The sequence below is a fragment of the Euprymna scolopes genome, chromosome 1 (genome assembly GCF_053919585.1).
Source record: "Euprymna scolopes isolate OS-2025 chromosome 1, ASM5391958v1, whole genome shotgun sequence".
In the NCBI taxonomy this organism is placed as follows: domain Eukaryota; kingdom Metazoa; phylum Mollusca; class Cephalopoda; order Sepiida; family Sepiolidae; genus Euprymna; species Euprymna scolopes.
This window is the reverse complement of record NC_136482.1, coordinates 69,672,274-69,693,094: the sequence shown is the minus strand read 5'-3', so window position 1 is coordinate 69,693,094 and position 20,821 is coordinate 69,672,274. Positions and strand designations below refer to the sequence as shown.

General features: G+C 34.2%; 1 long non-coding RNA gene across 1 annotated transcript in view; it reads right to left on the bottom strand.

Moving 5' to 3' along the window:
• LOC145283524 (uncharacterized) overlaps nucleotides 1-20,821 on the bottom strand; it is a 177,533-nt gene that overhangs the window by 118,964 nt on the left and 37,748 nt on the right. The window lies entirely within an intron of this gene.

The following is a 20,821-nucleotide window of genomic DNA, read 5'->3' as shown; positions in this document are numbered from 1 at the left end:
TGTGAGTGTTGAATAGTCGGTTGATATTGAGAACCGTGCCAGTGTGTGTGTATTTCAGAGTGTGGGTATATATCGAGATGATATTTATATCGGAGGAGGGATTACATTATTGATGATTGTGGAGGGGACAGGCAGTTAACATTTGAAGGAAGTTTCAAAAAGTTCATTTACAGATGATAGACAAAACACATGTTCCTTTCGATTGTAATGACGATGATGAAGATAAACAGTCACAAATAGAAATGATGATTCTTTATTCATATATTGATGGATTGCAAAAATTTGCACTAGAGTGAAAAGAATGAAAGAATCATAACGCTGCAAAGTTTATTAACACGATAATAATAATAATAATAATAATAATAATAATAATAATAATAATAATAATAATAATAATAACAATAATAACAATAACAATAATAATAATGACAATAATAATAATAAGAAGAAGATCATTAATAATAAGAATAATAAGAAGAATAATAATAAGAAGAAAGAGTTGAAGAAGAACATTAATAATAATATAATAACATTAACAATAACAATAATAATAAGAAAACAAACATTAATAATGATAATAATAATAATAACAATATTAATAATAAGAAGAACATTAATAATAAGAACCTTAATAATAATAATAATGATGATGATAATAATAGTAAGAACAATAATAATAATGATAATAAAAACAATAATAATAATAATGATAATAACAATAATAATAATAAGAAGAAGAAGAACATTAATAATAATAAGAATTATAATAATAATAACATTAATAATAAGAATAATAATAACAACAATAATACCATTAAAAACAACAACAATAATACCAATAATAATAAGAACAACAAAAATAATAATAATAATAATAATAATAATAACAATAATAATAACAACGACAACAACAAAAAAAATAATAATAATAATAATAATAATAATAATAATAATAATAATAATAATAATAATAATAATAGAGGTTTATTGTCACACTAATTATAATGATTACTAATGGTTCTTACCAGCGAGAAATCAATTGTAAGCGGCTGTTGCAATAACGCAAAATTATTTGTAAAGATCATCGAAAATGGTGCAGCATACTGAAAATATGTAGATACTTGTTGCCACCCAGACTCAAGGGAACACCACCGATTATCATCAGTAAACACTGGTGATGAGTTGTATTAGAGCTCCTAGTGAATACAATTATTATTATTATTATTATTATTATTATTATTATTATTATTATTATTATTATTGGATCACAAGGAGCTTTCACACAGGCCATAAAAGATCTCATTGAAAACAGCCTGTGGTTTTCCCTGGAAGCTGAGTGACAACAAGTCTCCCCAGATTTCCAGTGCTCTCCACTTCTTTCGATTACATTTGCAAATAAATTTGCATTATCTCAACAGCTGCTTGCCATTGATTTCTCGTTGGCAGCGGACATGGGCTTACACTGGAATTTGAGTCACAATAAGCCTCTCCAATGTCCCAGTTCTCTTTGCACTTATACAGCGGAGGTCTGGTCAGTGCTCACTCCTCGGTATTTCCTTTCTCCTTGAGTCTACCTTTTTATTGGAGGCAATAATGTGGTAATGGGGAGTGATGTGGGGGTTAGAGAACTTATAGATATGCAGCTTCAATATTCTTCATTCCATGTCTCTGTAGCAGTTTGGCTGGCCTGCACTTGTGGTTCATGTGTGTTAGTCTCCAGACTCAAGGGTTTTCCTTCATATTTTAGCTGTTATCATTATGGTTGTTCGTTGTATTTTTCTAGTCATTCCTCTGATTCCAATTTCTCCCAATCTCTTTTCAAGGTTTTTCGGGATTGTTTCTATTGCTCCTACTATTAAAGGTATTATTTTGATTTTCTTCATCTTCCATATTCCTTTCAGCTCTCTTGCTAGCTCTGTGTATTTGCTCCGTTTCTCCTTTTCTTTGATATTCATCCTGTGGTCAGCTGGAACAGCAAAGTCTACGATTTGACAGTACTTTTCTTTCTTGTTAATTACTACGACATTTGGTCTTCTTGCTTGGATGGGTTTATCAGTTTGTATGCCCATGTAGCATAGGATTTTGTGATTCTTGTATTCCTTTTGGGCCAGTTTGTTGCAGTCACTTACGATATGGTTTATCGTTTCGTCTGGTGGAGAATCCGGGCATTTGTTATTATTATTATTATTATTATTATTATTATTATTATTATTATTATTATTATTATTATTATTCATAACAGGAGACAGTTCAAATAATTCCAAACTATTGTTCAGAAAACTTCAAATTTAGCCTCATGATCGATTAGAATGCTTCAAATAAAAATACAGGTAATAAAGTAATAAATAACATTTGATCTAATGTGTGTGTGTGTGTTTTCTTTTGTTGTTATTTATCGTTAAAAGTACACCTATGTAAAAAATATCGTGCTTTCAAAAGAAATCGTGACTATCATTGTATGATGTCCATGCAGAGAAGTATTATATATTCCTTACACTCTGATAAATTGTCACTTTAGTTCTCTATCAATTGCATGTCATGATTCTCCCTTCCTAGTCAAGAGAAATGTAAAACACTATTTCCTTGGACTAAAACGTAAATACTATTTTTCTTTAACACGCACAGAATTAGCATTTCAAAAGCATCAATTTTTGCCTCAGTGACAAATATATCAAGACAAACAGATGCCAAACGCGGCACGCACGCGGTGACTTGAGAGTCTTTCAAAGCAATACAAAAACTTCGGTCTGACTGACTTAAATAATCAACTATATCGATCAATGACACCGAAAGGTGTTACGATGTCCGATTTATTGTGCGGGCGTGAAATGGCAGGCATAAAAACAAGTTTTATTTGCAAGTGTGAATAAAAAAAAGAAGAAAATTCTTTATGTGAGTCCACAAAAGCTACGCAATTGAAATGTCATTTTATAATTAAGCGTGACAGGCTTGCAGACTAACAGATAGGCAGGACATCTTATAGTTACGGACAGGTCTAGAGGTACTAAGGTTTACTTATACCTGATAGACAAGCAAATGCGTAGGTTAAAATTTAAGCGTGACTGACTGACTGACTGACTGACTGATTAAAAGTCATAAGCACTCTCGGATTATCTATAAGATACGACCATTAATTTTGTGACTGCAGTGTGACAGACTAACAGTCAAGCAACAAACTACTAGACTAACGGAAGAGACTTCAAAGAAAGTATTAGACGGATCTAAAATTACTAAAACAGTACAGTATAAAAAAACATATAATAAAGTAGTATAATATAGCTATTAAATATAGGAATATAGCCATACGAAACAGTATTCCACTACAATCATATAATATATTACTACAATATAATCACGCAATACAGTTATATAACACAGTAATACAAGACAATAATACTCTTCAGTTATACAATACAGTGATTCAATATTATCATATAATACAGTAATACAATACAATTATAAAATACAGTAACGCGATACGGTAATCCAATAAAACTACACGATATAGTAATACAATAACATAATACAAGCATACAATACAGTATTCAACAATGTGACACAATACAATTAGTTATACATTAATATTAATTATGTAATATTCGAAGGAATACATAAATATTTATTATCATATGTTAGTTATCAATGTATGTGGTTAGGGTTAGCGTTAGGTTTAGGGTTAGGTTAGTGACTTTTATATACTTTATAAGAAAAGAAAAAACGCATCCCTTTAAGAAAACAGTTTTTACGACTTTCATATCACCTTACAGATATTAAATCTAAATATAACGCAAACTTTATTTTAATTTCGATCAAGATCAATTATACCATACTTTTGATTCTAGAAAATGTCTAGTAAGACGTAAGTTTAATGGCTTCTCAGACAAAAAGCTCAAATTAAACATATGTACCTTAAGTAAACACTTGAGCATAAAAGAAGAAATTGTAATTCAGAGAATATTGCTCAATTAATGACTAATGATTGTAGATATAATTTAATGCAAATCTGAAATATTGGAATTTTACATTGATTGTTTTTGTTCATATTAAGCCTCCTAACCGCTTTTACAATATAAAAAACTGAAATATTAAGAGTATTCTAAGATTGATATGTAGTAGCTATTTTAAAAATTTGACAAAAGTCAGAAGTAACTGAAAATTCATGAAATGCTTTAACTAAAGATTTGTTCGTTTTGCATTAAATTAAACTAAATTTCACTTTTGCTTTGTTCACTTATATAATCGATATGACCCAGTCTTGTGCGTAGCAGCTGTTTTCCAAAGTTTATAATGATCGGTCAATTAATTTAGATATCGAAATAATATGTATTGTTATTACTGATAGAATAATAATATATAGATAATAATAATAATAATAATAATAATAATAATAATAATAATAATAATAATAATAACAAAAGCGATAAGATCACAATAGAAATTTTGAATAGCTAAAGACAGGAAGGGACACAGCAAATAAAAGAAAGGAGATAAACAAGGAAACCCTCAAGAAAACCCTACGGAAAATGGCAAAAGTTAGAGCGGCAAAGCATTACAGAATACATACATACTGGTTCAAGAAATTCAAATCAAAACGTGGACACTTAACCCAGAACCTGTACAGATGCATCTGGAAGCAGATTTACCAGAATGTATGACCAAAGAGAGAAGACCCAGCGGTGAAAAAAAACAGCATCCTCAACAACTACAAGCCTATAATATGTTTTCATACGATGTGGAAAGTACAACCCAACCAAACGGAAATATTGGGTCGTTCTAGAAGCAGACATCATGAAATCAATAGAAATGAAAGAGAGAATTGGAACGGAATACCTCAGGAGAACAAAAAAACTCCTCTAAACTGAACTATATAGTTGAAACCGAATAAAAAGTTATAAACACACAGACAGTGTCACTAGTAAGATACTCTCGACTGTTTGTAGGTTGAACCCAAGAAGAATTGAGGCATCTCGCCAGGAGATCAGGAAACTCAATATTATGCACTACGCACTACACTCAAACGATGATACTAATCGACTCGATGTGAAGAGGAAAGACGGGGGGAAAGGACTGGTTAGTATAGAAAACAGTGTAATGACACAAAGAAAGAATTAGAAAAATTCATAATATAGAACACCGAAAGAATAATTACGGTCGCAAGACACTAAATAACCAGATAAAACAAAAAAAAGTGAGTAAGACGAGAAAAGAAATATGGAAAGAAAAAAATCTACACAGATGATTCATTAGGATGACAAAAAATGAGACTAATGAAAACACGTGGACATGGCATCAAAAAGAAAAATAAAACAGGGTAACTTAATCCCTAATAAGAGCCGCACAACATAACGCAATTAGAGCCAACCACATCAAAGCAAGACACGAGAAAACAAATGCAGAATCTGTGGGGAAAAACGAAACAATAAACCATATAATATCAAAATGCAGCAAGCTAGACTAAAAAAATTACAAGAATAGATATGATCAGGGGCGAGGCAGCGACCTGGAAATTATGCAGACAACTGCATCTTGAATATCCAAACAAATGCTAAAAGTACAAACTGGCGGCATTATATGAAAATGAACGTCACAAAATCCTATGGGACGTAAACATCCAAATTAATAAACACATCATGATCAAATTCAAAGAGACCGGATGTTATAATTAATAATAAGAAAAAGTATTCGCAGATTGTAGATTTTGCCGTTCCAGCAAACCAGGGAGTTAAAATCACAGAGACAAAGTAGAGACAATATACAGAACTCGTCAGAAGAGTTCTGGAAGATGAAGAAAGTCAAGATAACATCACTGATTCTAAGAGTACTAGCAACAATACCAAAAAAACTTAGAAAAAAGAATAAAGTGCAACGAATAAAAATAATTACAACAGTGGAAATATTTAGGAAAACCCTTGAATGCGGATCCTAGGACACATGAGTTACAGGCACAAGTCGGACATACAAAAATTACTACAGATGTAAAATCCAAAGGAACGTCACATGGAATCATGACAACTGAAACTGTATAATTGTAAGTTAATCCCGCCCCTGCGCCCCTACCCTATGCCCATTTTTGTATGTGTATGTTACCATGAACTGGCTTCACACCAAATAAGTGAGGAGGGTCAAGGAGAATGTAAGGACTGAGGAGAAATAGTAGTAGCTGGACCTCCGTTGGATGAGAGCAAAAACGACTGGAACCTTGGGGAAGCTTATTGCCACCAAAATTCCAGTGTAGATAAATGGTCGTTACCAACAAAAACTCATTGGTAAGCGACTGTTGCGATAACACAAATGAATTTGAAAATGTTATCGAAAGAGTGGAGAAGTCTGATAGTCTGTGGAGAATTGTCATTCAGCCTCCAGAGGACGCCACAAATTGTCCTCAAAGATAAATATTTTATGACAGCTTGTGTGGCTACTTTTAGTGAGTAAATAATAATAATAATAATAATAATAATAATAATAATAATAATAATAATAACAACAACAACAACAAAAACAACACATCTGGGGAGATATATTGTCACAATGGAACACCACCAATTGTTGTGAATAAGTCATATCTCGTGATGATCTGCGTGAGAAAGCCTAGTGAGTATAAATAATAATTATCACAAATTCTACTCGAACATTGAAGTACAAATAAACAGAGAATGGAGGTGATAATATTCAATAATTAAAAATCCTGTCAAATTTAAGATTTTATTCGTTCGAATAATTCACATACGCTAGGAACAGTATTATAAAAAATCTGAAAAAAAAAATCAGAAATTGGAATCAAAGGGAAGATGCAATAATCGATAATGAAAACAGTCGAATAGTCTTTAAATGAAACCAACCAGCATAACCAACTGACACGGATTAGCCACAGATAAATGAATCGGAAAAAATTATATGTAAGCATCAGTCTGGACTGATAGAACAAAAAGTTTTGTTAACATTTATACCGGATGGAAATATAGCTAATGAAAATAATCTAGAGCGAAATAATGTCAGACTACTCTACCCTTGTGGTGCGTTTTTTGTCAACTTATCAAATTTTATATAAAAACAACGGACGTTACTAACAAGTAATCGATGATAAATGCCTGTTGCAATAACATAAAACAGCAATGATTATCAAAAGTTGTCTACTACTGAAAATTGTAAAAGACTTATTGTTACCTAAACTCCAGGGAACATCGATTGTTATGCCAGTGAGCAACCACTGATTATGGATTGTGTGAAAACTAACGCGAAAATAATAATAAAATAGAAAAAAAAAACAGAAAACAGAGACATAAAGGATAAAGCGAGAAACGAAAATGGGAGGAAGAACAACTAAATGAAAGATTCATTAGGAGGAAAAAAGATGAAAATAACGAAAACACTTGGACATGGATGTAAAAAGGATACATAAGCAGAGTACCTGAATCCCTGATAACCGCAGCACAAAATAACTCGATAGTTGTTCAGAAATAACTATACCACATCAAAGCAAAAATAGACACAAGAAAACAGAAAATGCAAATTCTGTGGACAAAGAGACGAAACCATAAATCACATAGTAACTGACGGCAGCAAACTGGCTCAACAGGATACAAGAACAGACACGACACAGTGGGAAGGGCAGTACACTGGTAATTATGCAAACAACTGCATCTTGAACGCACAGACAAGTGGTACAAACATAAACCGGCAACAGTACTTGAAAATGAGAATCACAAACTCCTATGGGAATCGACATACAAACGGATACATCCATCCAAGCAAGAAAACCGGATGTCGTAATAATTAACAAGAAAGAAAAGTCCTGTCAAATCGCAGACTTTGCCGGCCACATGTTGAATATCAAAGAAAAAGAGGAATGAACAAATACACAGAGTTAGCCAGAGAACTGAAAGGGATATGGAAGATAAAGAATATCAAAATAAAAAATAAAAAAGAAAGAAATAATACCTATAATAGTAGGAGCACTAGGAACAACCCGAAAAACTTTGAAAAAAAGAATGGGAAAAATTGGAATCAAAGGAATGATTTGAAAAATACACTGAACAACAATAGTGAAATATTAAGGAAAACCTTTGAATGTGGAGACTAACACACATGAGCAAGAAGCGCGAGCCAGACAAACTGTTGCAGAGGCAAAGCATGAAGCGTTACATGGAACAAAACATTTCAGCCGCATATCTATAAGTTCTTCAATCCTACTCCCATCTCTATTACCACATTACTTCTTGTTATGGTGTTAAATGGTAATAAAACGAAAGGAACACAGGACTTTCAGAAACAAACATGTATTCACATTTACAGGCAAGGCGGTCTCCGGGCAACGGTACTCGTTACCGGAAGTGACGTCACCAGAGGAAATGTCGTCATGAGATAGTCCATTAATCCCATCGAGGGGCGTCTCCGCCCACCTCCCAAACTTTTTGTTCGTAAAAGCTGTCAGTACCTCTTCCTTTTAGGGTTTTACCATCAATGGCTCGGTAAACTTTCTCTTACGGAACGACCGCCGTAGTTAAGGTGTTGGTTGAAGAGGTTCAAGATCAAAAATTTCGAAAACAGTGTCTATCGGCTCATCTTCCAATGGTGGACTGTCGCTGGTTTCAACTGATCGACATCTTCTTAGTTGGTTCTGGTGACGTTTGTGGCTATATGTTGGTCCTTAATGATATATACCAGGTCACCGACTCTCTTAGTAATTGTACACACCTCCCAGAATGATGTGTTGTTTTTATAACTTTGGACAAACACTCTTTCACCTGACATGAAACGTTTACTGGGAACACAAGTGGTCACTAGTGGCCTTGACTGTTTGGGTAAGAACTTGTCAAAAACGGATCTCACTTTCCGCGCAAACATCGTTTCTGCAGGTGAGACCGCTGGTGTGTTCGGGTTGGGTGTAATCCAATACAAGTGTAGAAATTGTTGAAGTGCTTCATCTGTCGGGATCCCTTGAGCCTTCTTCAGTGCTCTTTTAAGAGTGTCCATAAAGCGTTCCGCTTGCCCATTCGACCTAGTTTGGTATTGGATAGTGGTGATATGATTAACTTGGAATGTATCACAAAAGATTTGGAACTCAGCAGACGTAAACTGCGTTCCATTATCACTTACAATGCAATCGACTACACCGAAACGTGCGAACAGTTCATGTAAGAAATTTATAGTCGTTCCAGTTGTCGGTCTTCTGCACCTCAATACCTCAGGCCACTTTCTGTAACTATCGACTACGATTAAGTAATAATTGCCCTCGGGCGGACCCGCAAAATCGATGTGCATCCTAGACCATAGCTGGTTAGTCCTCTACCAAGTTTTAAACGTAGTAGGTCGTGATTTCGGCTAAGGTTTAAACGTGGTGATTTGGCCGCAAGGGCACAGCCTGTGCACGAGTCTATCCTCTCATTGAGGTCCTTGCCCATTTTAGGCAAGTAGACATTGCTTCTCATCAAACTCTTCATACGATTTTTCCCAGGATGTGTGAAAATCCCGTAGAATTCATTTTTGGAGACATTTGGGACTCACTACTTTTCCCCATATAGTAAAACCTCAACGCAAAGCGAAAATACTTACGGAACATCGCTTTCTATGGCGATCTTGTTTTTTATGTCACAGATGAAGTCATCCTTGTCTGCTTCCCTTTTAATCTCAGGTAGAGACACCAGTAGTTCTCTGATTGCGTTGTCCATCATCGGTTATATTTCCCCGTCCGTCCGAAGAGTGGCAATGATGGAATCTTCAAACAGATCCTTTTTAATGGTATCAGCCTAGATATGCTATCCGCACGGCTAATTATTTTCGAAGACAAGTACTCTTGGGTGAAATCATAATTTAGTAATATTGTACCCCATCTCAACAGTCAATTAGCCGTATATGTTGGTAAGCATTTTTGGAACCAAAAATCGTGAGCAACAGCTTATTATCCGTCTGTAATTTAAATTTTCTGTCGTGTAAATACCTATGAAACTTTGTCACAGCAAATATAATACTCAAGGCTTTTTTCCAATTTGAGAGTACAGTCTTTCGGCCGTTAGTAGCGTTCTTGATGCATGTGCGATCGGTTTCCTGGCACCGTCAGGCATTATATGAAGTATGTAAGCTCCCACACTAAATGAGCTTGCGTCACACGCTACTATTATTCTCAACCTTGGATTATAGTGTGTCATAAAAAAAGATCTGAAGTTAACGTCTCTTTGATCTTCTCAAACGCCTTCTGGCATTCTAGCGTCCAGACCCAGGCTATTTCTTTCTTCCGCATTTCATTTAGTGGGGCGCGCAAATCATACATATTCTTGGTGAAGACTTGGTAGAAATTAACCAGGCCCATAGTGATTTGTAGTGCTTGCACATTATTGAGAGTAGGTATGTTCTTTATGGCTTTCGCCCTCTCAGGATCGGGGTGTCTACAATCTTCATCAATAATGTAACATATGTAACGTATTTCCTTCATCAGGAAGTCACACTTTGCTTCTTTTATTTTCAAACCGAAACTTTGAATTATTTCAAAAACTGCATGTATAAGTTTTTCGGTGCTCATCTGTGGATTTACTGGTTGTGACAATCTCAACCAAGTAGGCGCAAGCGAAATCGAGGCCACACATAATGGTGTCCATGACCTGCTGGAAAATCGCAGGTGCGACCTTGACTTCGATAGCTAACCTTTCAAACTTGTAGAGTCCTCTGTGAGTATTTATACATGGGAGTTTTGAACATTCCGCCACGAGTGGGATCTTCAAATATGCGTCGCTCAAATCCACTTTAGAAAATACTTTACCACCGTTTGATATTTCCTCTGGTGTGGGGAGTGGATAGTGGTAATCTTTGAGCGCTGTGTTCAAACCCGCGGAGAAATTCGCACATACATGAATCTGGTTTGTTTTTTTGGTCATATATACGTTAGGGGCTGCCCAATCACTGCTGCTAATTTTCGAGCGTATTCCAGCCTCATCTAGCCGATCCAATTCCTTGTCGATTTTCTCTATTGCTGCAAATGGGACGTTTTGTCTCTTCTTGAAAACGGGCAGTGTTTTCTTTTAGTTCGAATATTGCTATATAAATATACTGTGATACAATAAAGTTGCAAAAGAATAAAAAATAATTGTGGAACTGGCTAGGTTTTTTGGGGGAGGGGGGGGCTTTCCCCACAAGGAAGAAAAAAATTTTCAATTTATAACCGACAGACAAAAATAGAATATTACAGAAAATTCCACTCAATGAAAAACTATTTTCTTTTAGCCCATGTAAAACGAAAGGGAAAAATCATTTCTCTCCCGTTAAAAATTTGCATAAAGTTAGCATCAAAAAGCAAAGGCAAAAAAAAATTTTTCTTCATTTGAAAAATGTCCAAATTTGCATAAGAATAAACTGTAGACAAGTTATAATTAAAATTGTTTCGCGGTGAATTTGGGTCAACATTTTTCTATTTTTTCTTCTTTCAATAAGCAACCAAATTAATTTTTACGACATTAACAATTAACATGGTACAGTTGTTTTCAATTTATATATAGAGACAAAAAATTACTTACAATTGAGTCGAGAGCTTTGCCTTGTGTTCGTTTCTATTTTTTGTTTTTAGAATTGTGTTTTTTAGAAAGTAATTGCCAGCCGAATTCTTAGCTTGTAAATCCGGAGTTCTTTTGAAGTCAAATTAATTTCATTTTTTCCTTTTATGTGGAGTTTACCCGTGTAAAAGTCGAATCCGTTCGTCACCAGTTGTTATGGTGTTAAATGGTAATAAAGCTAAAGGAACACGAGACTTTTAGAAACAAACATGTATTCACATATATTACAAGCAAGGCGGGTTGGGCAATAGCATTGCTACACTGTTGAGCGTTTGCATACGACCTCCTTTGCTGTTTTCCGGGCACCGGTATTCGTTACCGGAAGTGACGTCACCAGAGGAAGTGACCTCATGAGATAGTCCATTAATCCCATGGAAAGACGTCTCCAACACTACTCCACCCCCTCCAAAAAAAGAGTGAGACCAAACAGCCAAGTAGATTCAAGGAGGAAGGAACCCCCAAGGAGTGAGCACTGACCAGACCTCCGCTGGAAAAGTGCGAAGAGAACTGGAACCTTGGAGAGGCTTGTTGCCACTCAAATTTAAGTGAAGACCAATAGCTGCTGCCAACGAGAAATCAATGACAAGCAGCTGTTGCGATAGTGCAAATTTATTTGCAAATACTATCGAAAGAGGTGGAGAGTACTGGAAATCTGGGGAAACTTGTTGTCACTCAGGTTCCAGGGAACATCACAGGCTGTTTTCAAGGAGAGATCGTTGATAACCGGTATGAAAGTTCCTTGTGAGCCGATAATAGAAGTAAAAAGACTCATTACTTTAATGCATGAAGGAAAATGCTTTAAAAGATATGCCACATTTTATTAATGTATAAATGAAGTTAAAATAAAATAAATGGTGGTTGTGATCGTGACACAACAGGTCATGATTGCGATTTCATTAGAAACATCTGTACTATCAACGTGACTTCTACTTTGAACATAAGTATGATATGTGACTGATGGTTTTAACCTCCTAGAGAGATGCATCTATATAAATCCTCTCCTCTACGTCAGTATGTTGCTGTAAACATGCCTTTTCATAGTTATAATATAACTAGCGGGGCTACCCGGCGTGTCTCGGGACTGTATGAACAATGAGAAAATTGAATTTGATTTGTAATATATTTGTTATTTTTAGGAGAGAGGAATTTTTAATGTCTATGTATCATTTGCTGTTTCGAGCAAAATAATATTTACCTACCTAGGACGGGTATTACACGTATGAAATAATTGTATTTTATCTAGGGTAGATAATTTACAGCATGTATATAAAATAATTTTACGTTTGAAAGGACGGGTAATATACAACACATATTTAAAATAATTTTATCTACACTAAGACGGGTAATTTAAATACATATATGAAACAATTTCACATAATTTTTGACCCTATAACCCAAACCCGAACAGATAGCTTAAAATTAACCCATCCCTCAAAAGAGAACTTAAAATTAACATAATCTCCAACCCTCACATCATGCCCGGATAATAACATAAAAAATTCAAACAAATATAGATCACCCCCTATAGAAACTGGCCTAGTAAACTTTCATAGTAAACCAACAATATATATGTATTAATTTAATTTTGAGATCGTAAACTATTTAAGCCATATCCGGAATCAAGTTCACAAATAAAATAATTTGGAGATATAAAATTGTTTAAGCCATTTTGGTACGAACTTTATATTCTACCACCCTCATTTAATCCAGAGTGATGCTGATTATTCTGCTAGTGTAAATTTACCCCTATCTCATTCAATACGGGGCCACGCCAGGAATTCTGCTAATAGATACTTCCATCAATATCCTTCAATCCCGGGCGACGCTGGGGATATTGCTAGTATATTTTCTCACCTATCTCATTCAATCCTGAGCAATGCCGGGTATTCTGCTAGTGTATATATGCAGCCATCTTATACAATCCTGAGCGACGCCAAGTATTGATCTATTCTGTATTAGCACATATCTTATTCATCCCAGGCGATGCCAGGTATTCTGTTAGTATTTATTTGGACCTGCCTGATAAAATCTCGGGCGATGCCTGGTATTCTGCTTCTATATATTTCCAACTATCTTATTCAATTCAGAGCGATGCTAATATATATTTCCACGTATCTCATTCAATCCCAAGCTATGCCGGGTATTTTGCTAGTATATATTATAATCTACATTATTCAATCCAGAGCAACGCCGGGCATTCTGCTAGTATATATCTCCATCAATCTCCTTAAATCCTGGGCGACGCAAGGAATTCTGCTAGTATATATTTCAATCAATCTCATTCAATCGCTTAAATATATTTGTAATGATCTCAAGTGTGGAATGTTTCTTGGGTCGCTCGATTACCGTGTTCAACGCTGGCTACTTGATATATGAGTGAGAGGAAATAATATTTTACATATAAAAACATAAAAATATTTCAAATATAAATAAGTATTATGAGTGCTTGTGTCAGACTTCAACCAAACACCTGACAATAAAGAGTTTATTAAAATCGCAGGAAAGAATTGATAACCGATGCAAATCTGAACTTATTCTGTTTGGCCTGAATCAAGTCTTACTCGAGTTCGCTTCCAAAACTCTTGAGAAAATAAATTTTGTTGGTGGTAGAGAATAATTAACACCAGGTGTGTCTTTATTATCCTAAATATCAGTGCAATAAAATGTCACTTTCGTAAAGATTATTAATGAAATTTTCATATGGTCTGATTCAAAACAAGAATAACAAAAAAATCAGATTTGTTTGCCAAAACTCGGAATTATTGATTTGGGAGACACCCAGTTTGAAAAAATTTTATTTGAAAAAATGGATTAAAAATATGCAAAACTGATCACTTAGATTCGTCATTAATAGAAATGTTTTTTTGTTTTTTTTTTTACATAGGAGTCACCACTTATCAAGCCCCTGAGGCCACTCGAGAATAAGGATTATTGAGTGTACAGTAATCAATGGCATAATATCGTAGTAATCATTATTAATGGAAATTTGGTAGATTGGATTACTTAAGGGGGCGGTTCATCAAGAATTTGTTTATGTTGGACTTGAAGACAACCAAGTTTTAGTCAGCTTGGAAGCAGGCAAACGGAGCGTGTAGTTCTAAGAATGAAGAATTGTTCATGGAATCTACGTTTTGATTAAGGCACAGATAAAGAGTGGAGAAATTTATTGACTGTGTTTTATGTAAATATGAACCAATCGAAATATGAGAAGGGTAAAATGGTTAGATATGTCGAATGTATAGTGTATGCGATGGAGCAAAGGTGGAAAATTAAAATAAGGCGTGACTAACGGGAAATACCTGATATAGTATAGAAAAGGTGAATAGTGAGTAAATGGAGACAATTAAATAAGGAAAGCGTGGACCAATGACATTTTCAGGTAAGAATTGATTAAAACCTCATAACAGACTGACAAATATTAATTTTCAATATGAGCCAAGGATATTTACATCTGCAAATAATTTTACATTACTACTAGAGTTAAAACGGCTCAAGGAACCTCTCAAATTAACGCTATATGTTCTATACAAGTTGTACAAATTGATTTAATTTAACATTACAACAGTTTTTATGCTTTTTCATTCTAAAATCATTCAAGTGATAGAAGAATACATTTTTTTTTTTACTTTTCCTCGCCTCAAACAAAAAGAAAACATTGCCACTTGAACGTAAGAGGTTATAATTTAGGAACATATTTACAGAAACACTATGTAAGGGGTTGATCAGTGAGATGTCTGTTCACATTACAATTAAATTTCTGTTGTCAGTATCGTCTGAGAAGCAGGGGGCGTGGAGAATATTCTAAGACCTTTCATTTAGAGAAAGGAAATTTAAGAGCAAAAGGCATTCCGGCATCTGATTATTTGTACAATAAACAAGTCGGATTTTGCTGCTTTCGGACATATTTAAGTCAAGGAGATGCACATGCTACAAATTCTTCAGAATACCTTAAATTATGGCTTCCTTCAGTCTTGACAGACTATGGATATTCATTGTAAGGGTGCATGCGCGTGAAATTCTGTGTAAGTGTTGCGTAGTCTCCAACCACGCCTCTCCTGAGTCAACACTGTTGCATACCAGTGGCAAGTTGAGGTACAAGACGACTGGAAACAATGCCGAGATAAGCGGATACAGCGTCTAGAATTCTCAAATGGTCACCTATCTGGTACTAGCCAGGCTCAACGTTGCTTACCTTCGGTGATTTGGCGAGAACCGGTATGTCAACGTGATTATGCCGTATATATTAATTAAATTACTTAAATTAAATTAAAATACTTGTAAAAGAAGCACAGGAACAGTGGTTTAAATCTGTTTGATAATGCGAGACTTATTAGATTAAAGATTCTTTTTTGGATCCTATGTAAGGGTAAATGAACAATCCTAAAGGTGGCAAAAATACTGCTATCCATATAATATTGAATAAAAACATATGCACGAAAAGGTTATTAATGAAAATCCGATATAGTCACCCGCAAAACAAGCATAAAAAAAGGTTTATCTACAAAAACTCGGGACTATCATCTGTTCTTAAACATTTTATCTGAAGAAATGCACTAAATATATACAGAAATGACTAATTTGATTGATAATAAAAGGAAATTGATTATCGAAATATGAACCGATTATCGAAATCTGAAAAAGAAGATAAACAAAATTATTAAAATGGAAATGGTTCTATTCATTGTATATATTATATGCAAGTTATGGTTATTGTGTCTTTGCCATCCCAACATTATTGAAGAAAATGACATTCTCAAAAAACATTATTAATGACATTTTGATAGTGTCTTGCACAAAATAAAAATAGAAAATACGATATGATTTGTTTGCACAAACTCGGAATTATTGATCTGAGATAAAGATTGATCCCAAATATTTCATCTGAATACAAAAATGCACAAAACATAAGCATAATTGACAAATTAGATCGGTGATAAAAGAACATTGATTATCGAATCATGAACCGACAGAAATTTGAAAGGGGAAAGAGGTTTTGATAAAAAGATTATGGAGATGGAGAGCAAACTTACGTTACAATGGTCAGATTCATTGAATGTGTATTATAAGCAACTGAACAATGTAAAAAACCGAAAAGGTTTCGTCAATTTAAGGATTTAATGAAAGTAACCGAATTGAGAAGAATTGAGAAGTTTTTAAATTGACAAAATAAAAAAAGATTCAGGCATTCAGGCAGCACTTCAGATGTCATATCGATTAAAGGTGTATTATTCTTAAAGACACAGACTTCAGTAAGAGTAAATTATTGTATAAGCACTCCCAAAATTAATTGACTAAATCCGTATTATTTCCATCGATGAAAATGCCAGTTTCAATAAATTTTAATGCAGTAAATATGACCTCAGTTTAATTTTTTTCCTACTGAAATTTTCTGCCGGCTTATTAAAAACGAAACAGATATTTTCAATATAATGAACACACACACACACACACACACGCGCGCACACACACACACACATACATACATACATACATACATACATACATATATATAATGTATATATATATGTCAACGTTTTGTTGTTACAGTGCAATAAACACATACACGCGTATATATGTATGTGTATGTGAGTATATCGAGAATATCTAAAAGTATAGTCTAACATTGACTAGCAACTATGTCGATATTAATAATTCTTCATGTGTACCCTTTAATTTTTCGATATCATATACGTTCTTTATACAGAGAAAACTAAAATAAAGATATTTTTGTCATCAGAAATGCAATTAAAATTGAGAAAAATGGTTATTTGACGAATGAAAGGAAGAGAAAAGAAACAAAAGAAACAAAAGATGGCGATTTACTTGATCTGGCGAATAGTATTTTTTACCCGGCGACAAGTTTGCTCATGCTTTCTAGATTTTTTAGATGAGAACTCAGACTATTTAGATTAGGTATATGTATATGTCTCGCAAGTAACTGCGAGACAAACAAAATGTTACTTAGAGACTACTATTGTGTAATCCAGCGTAGGGTACCGGTAGAAAAAAAAAATTAATTTACTTGAGACATACTTATTGAACATTTTCTGAAATAGTACAATAATTACCTTGACATTCTTCTGTTTAGTTTAAGATATCATTTTCAGATATTTTGATACTAATACCGTTATTAAAAAAATAAAAATTGCCGGATTTTAGTTTCATCAGAGTTTTCCACGACAACGTAAACAAACCACTATTCGTACTACCATAATAACAGCAACACAGAGAGAGAGGGAGAGAGAGAGAGAGACAGACAGACAGACAGACAGACAGAGAGGGGGCTACTGTTCAGTATTTGTGTAAAATATTACATAACTGATTTTTCCCCTATTTTTGATTATCCGTTACATTACTACCATTGCTAAATTACTTTAGTTTAAATCCCGCATTTCCATCAATGCTCACCACCGCCCACCGAAAATTACCGACTATTACCGAATGAGCAGACAAGAATATATTATGAATATATTATTATCATTTTTAATTTTGTAACTGGCTGTAACATTTTCTTGCATTATTTACAACTTTTTGTAAATAATGCAAGATATATTTTTCACTACAACGTAAACAAACAACTATTCGTACTACCATAATAACAGCGACACAGAGAGAGAGGGAGAGAGAGAGACAGAAAGACAGACAGAGAGGGGGGGCTCCTGTTCAGTATTTGTGTAAAATATTACATAACTGATTTTTCCCCTATTTTTGATTATCCGTTACATTACTACCATTGCTAAATTACTTTAGTTTAAATCCCGCATTTCCATCAATGCTCACCACCGCCCACCGAAAATTACCGACTATTACCGAATGAGCAGACAAGAATATATTATGAATATATTATTATCATTTTTAATTTTGTAACTGGCTGTAACATTTTCTTGCATTATTTACAACTTTTTGTAAATAATGCAAGATATATTTTTCACTACAACGTAAACAAACAACTATTCGTACTACCATAATAACAGCGACACAGAGAGAGAGGGAGAGAGAGAGACAGAAAGACAGACAGAGAGGGGGGGCTCCTGTTCAGTATTTGTGTAAAATATTACATAACTGATTTTTCCCCTATTTTTGATTATCCGTTACATTACTACCATTGCTAAATTAATTTAGTTTAAATCCCGCATTTCCATCCATGCTCACCACCGCCCACCGAAAATTACCGACTATTACCGAATGAGCAGACGTTAAATTGTTATTAAGAAAATAATAGCGTGTTACAATTAGTGCAGCACCAACATTTTTACTATAAGGGACTTACGTAGGACTCCTGGGACTTACGTAGGACCCCCCCCCTGGAGTGAATGTGGTATTGCGGTGATTTTGTGTCCTGTCAAGAATATATTATGAATATATTATTATCATTTTTAATTTTGTAACTGGCTGTAACATTTTCTTGCATTATTTACAACTTTTTGTAAATAATGCAAGATATATTTTCCACTACAACGTAAACAAACCACTATTCGTACTACCATAATAACAGCGACACACAGAGAGAGAGAGAGAGAGAGAGACAGAAAGACAGACAGAGAGGGGGCTACTGTTCAGTATTTGTGTAAAATAAATGAAAACAATGAAAATCAAATTAATAACAGTGACTACAGAATATCAATGACTCGTCTGTGTAGAATCGAAGATGGCTGTCCAGACTCAGCTCAGAAATTGGAATATGCTAAAAGATTGCATAACAATTTGTCTGATTTGAGTCCGAATTCGACAATTGCTCAAATGAGGAAGAAATTGGATAGTTTCCAAAGTTGCAAAGGTATGCATTCTGATAGAATTTATTGCTGTGGCCAAAGTGATTGCACGGACAAGCTGGCCCTGCTGAAACTCTTGTCACCACACTCGCAACACCTGAGAACAGTGATCAGAAAAATATATCGATTATTGTCGATTGGAACATGACTTAACAAATATGACATCGCAATACTTGAAGGGGACTGGTCAATATATAGTGAGTTAATTTACCAGGTTAGCAGGGATGCTACTATTTCTGACCTTTACAATGAATACTTTTCAAATGGAAATGAATTTCACACTGAGGTTTATGTTACAACAAAATATGCCAATTTGTTTTAAAAAGTTCAAAAGGCAATTTATGATTTTAAAATAAATCATTGTGACATTTGCAAAATGCGCAAAAAAGATTCAGAATTGCATGAATGGGACAACTGGGATAAAATAAAATCTCAAACAATACTTAACATTATTAAAGCAAATTACACATTACCATGTATTGTATGCAAAAAATGTCAATCGGATATGATAACATACAAAAAAGTACCAAATTTGGCATCGATTAATGGTCTTCAAGTTGATGACATCCCACCTGAAATCTCCATTTTGAATATGTATGAAAGTCTTCTTATTCAAAGAGCCAAATGCTTTATGAATATAATTAAATTGGTGCCATACAAGTTTAAAGGACTGCAAAGCCAGTTGATCCCAGCTATCAGAGGAATAGCTAGTCATTTGCCAATGCCAATGAAAACAACTATCAACCATGCTATGACTACATTGCCAAACAATGATCATAAATTACTTGCAATTATAGTTGATACATTGCCAAACAAAAAAAATATTATTTGGCGCTCATTGGTTAATATGGATAAAGTTCTCAAAGCTTTGGATTGGTTGAAAAACAACAATATCTTGTACAATGACATTAAAATTGATCGAAATGCCAACTTGGATGAAATTGTCACATGCACTGGGCGAAATGATAGTCTGAAAATGGATCATTTTCTGACTCAGACTGGGGCTCAGATTTCATATGAGCATCACACGCTCATTGAAATGCTACCAATGTTGCCACCTGAAAAGGATTTTACGATTTTCAGGCAAAAAAGAGTTGAAGGAGTATTACTAACTGACAATGACCCATTATTGGAATTGTTTTGTTTTCCTGATTTGTTCACAAGAGGTAGATTTGGAATGTTTTCAAATGAACGTCCATATGGCAAAGTAAAACCATACATGTACATCAGAAATCGATTGAACCATTGTGATCCTAGATTCAGAAGAAACATTCAATATTTGATGTTTTCTGCCGATAAAGCTGATAAACGAGCCATTGATGCTGGTATTTATGCTATAATGAAAACAGCAAAAATGCCAAAAATAACAGTTGCTGAACTGAAAAAAAGATTGACAAATAAGGATAAGCAACTGGAAGGCAATTTGTCAATGATGATGGCAAATATGCGAGGATCTAAGGAATTTTGGGCTCGAAAATACACGGATTTGCAAGCTTTTTATGAGTGTTA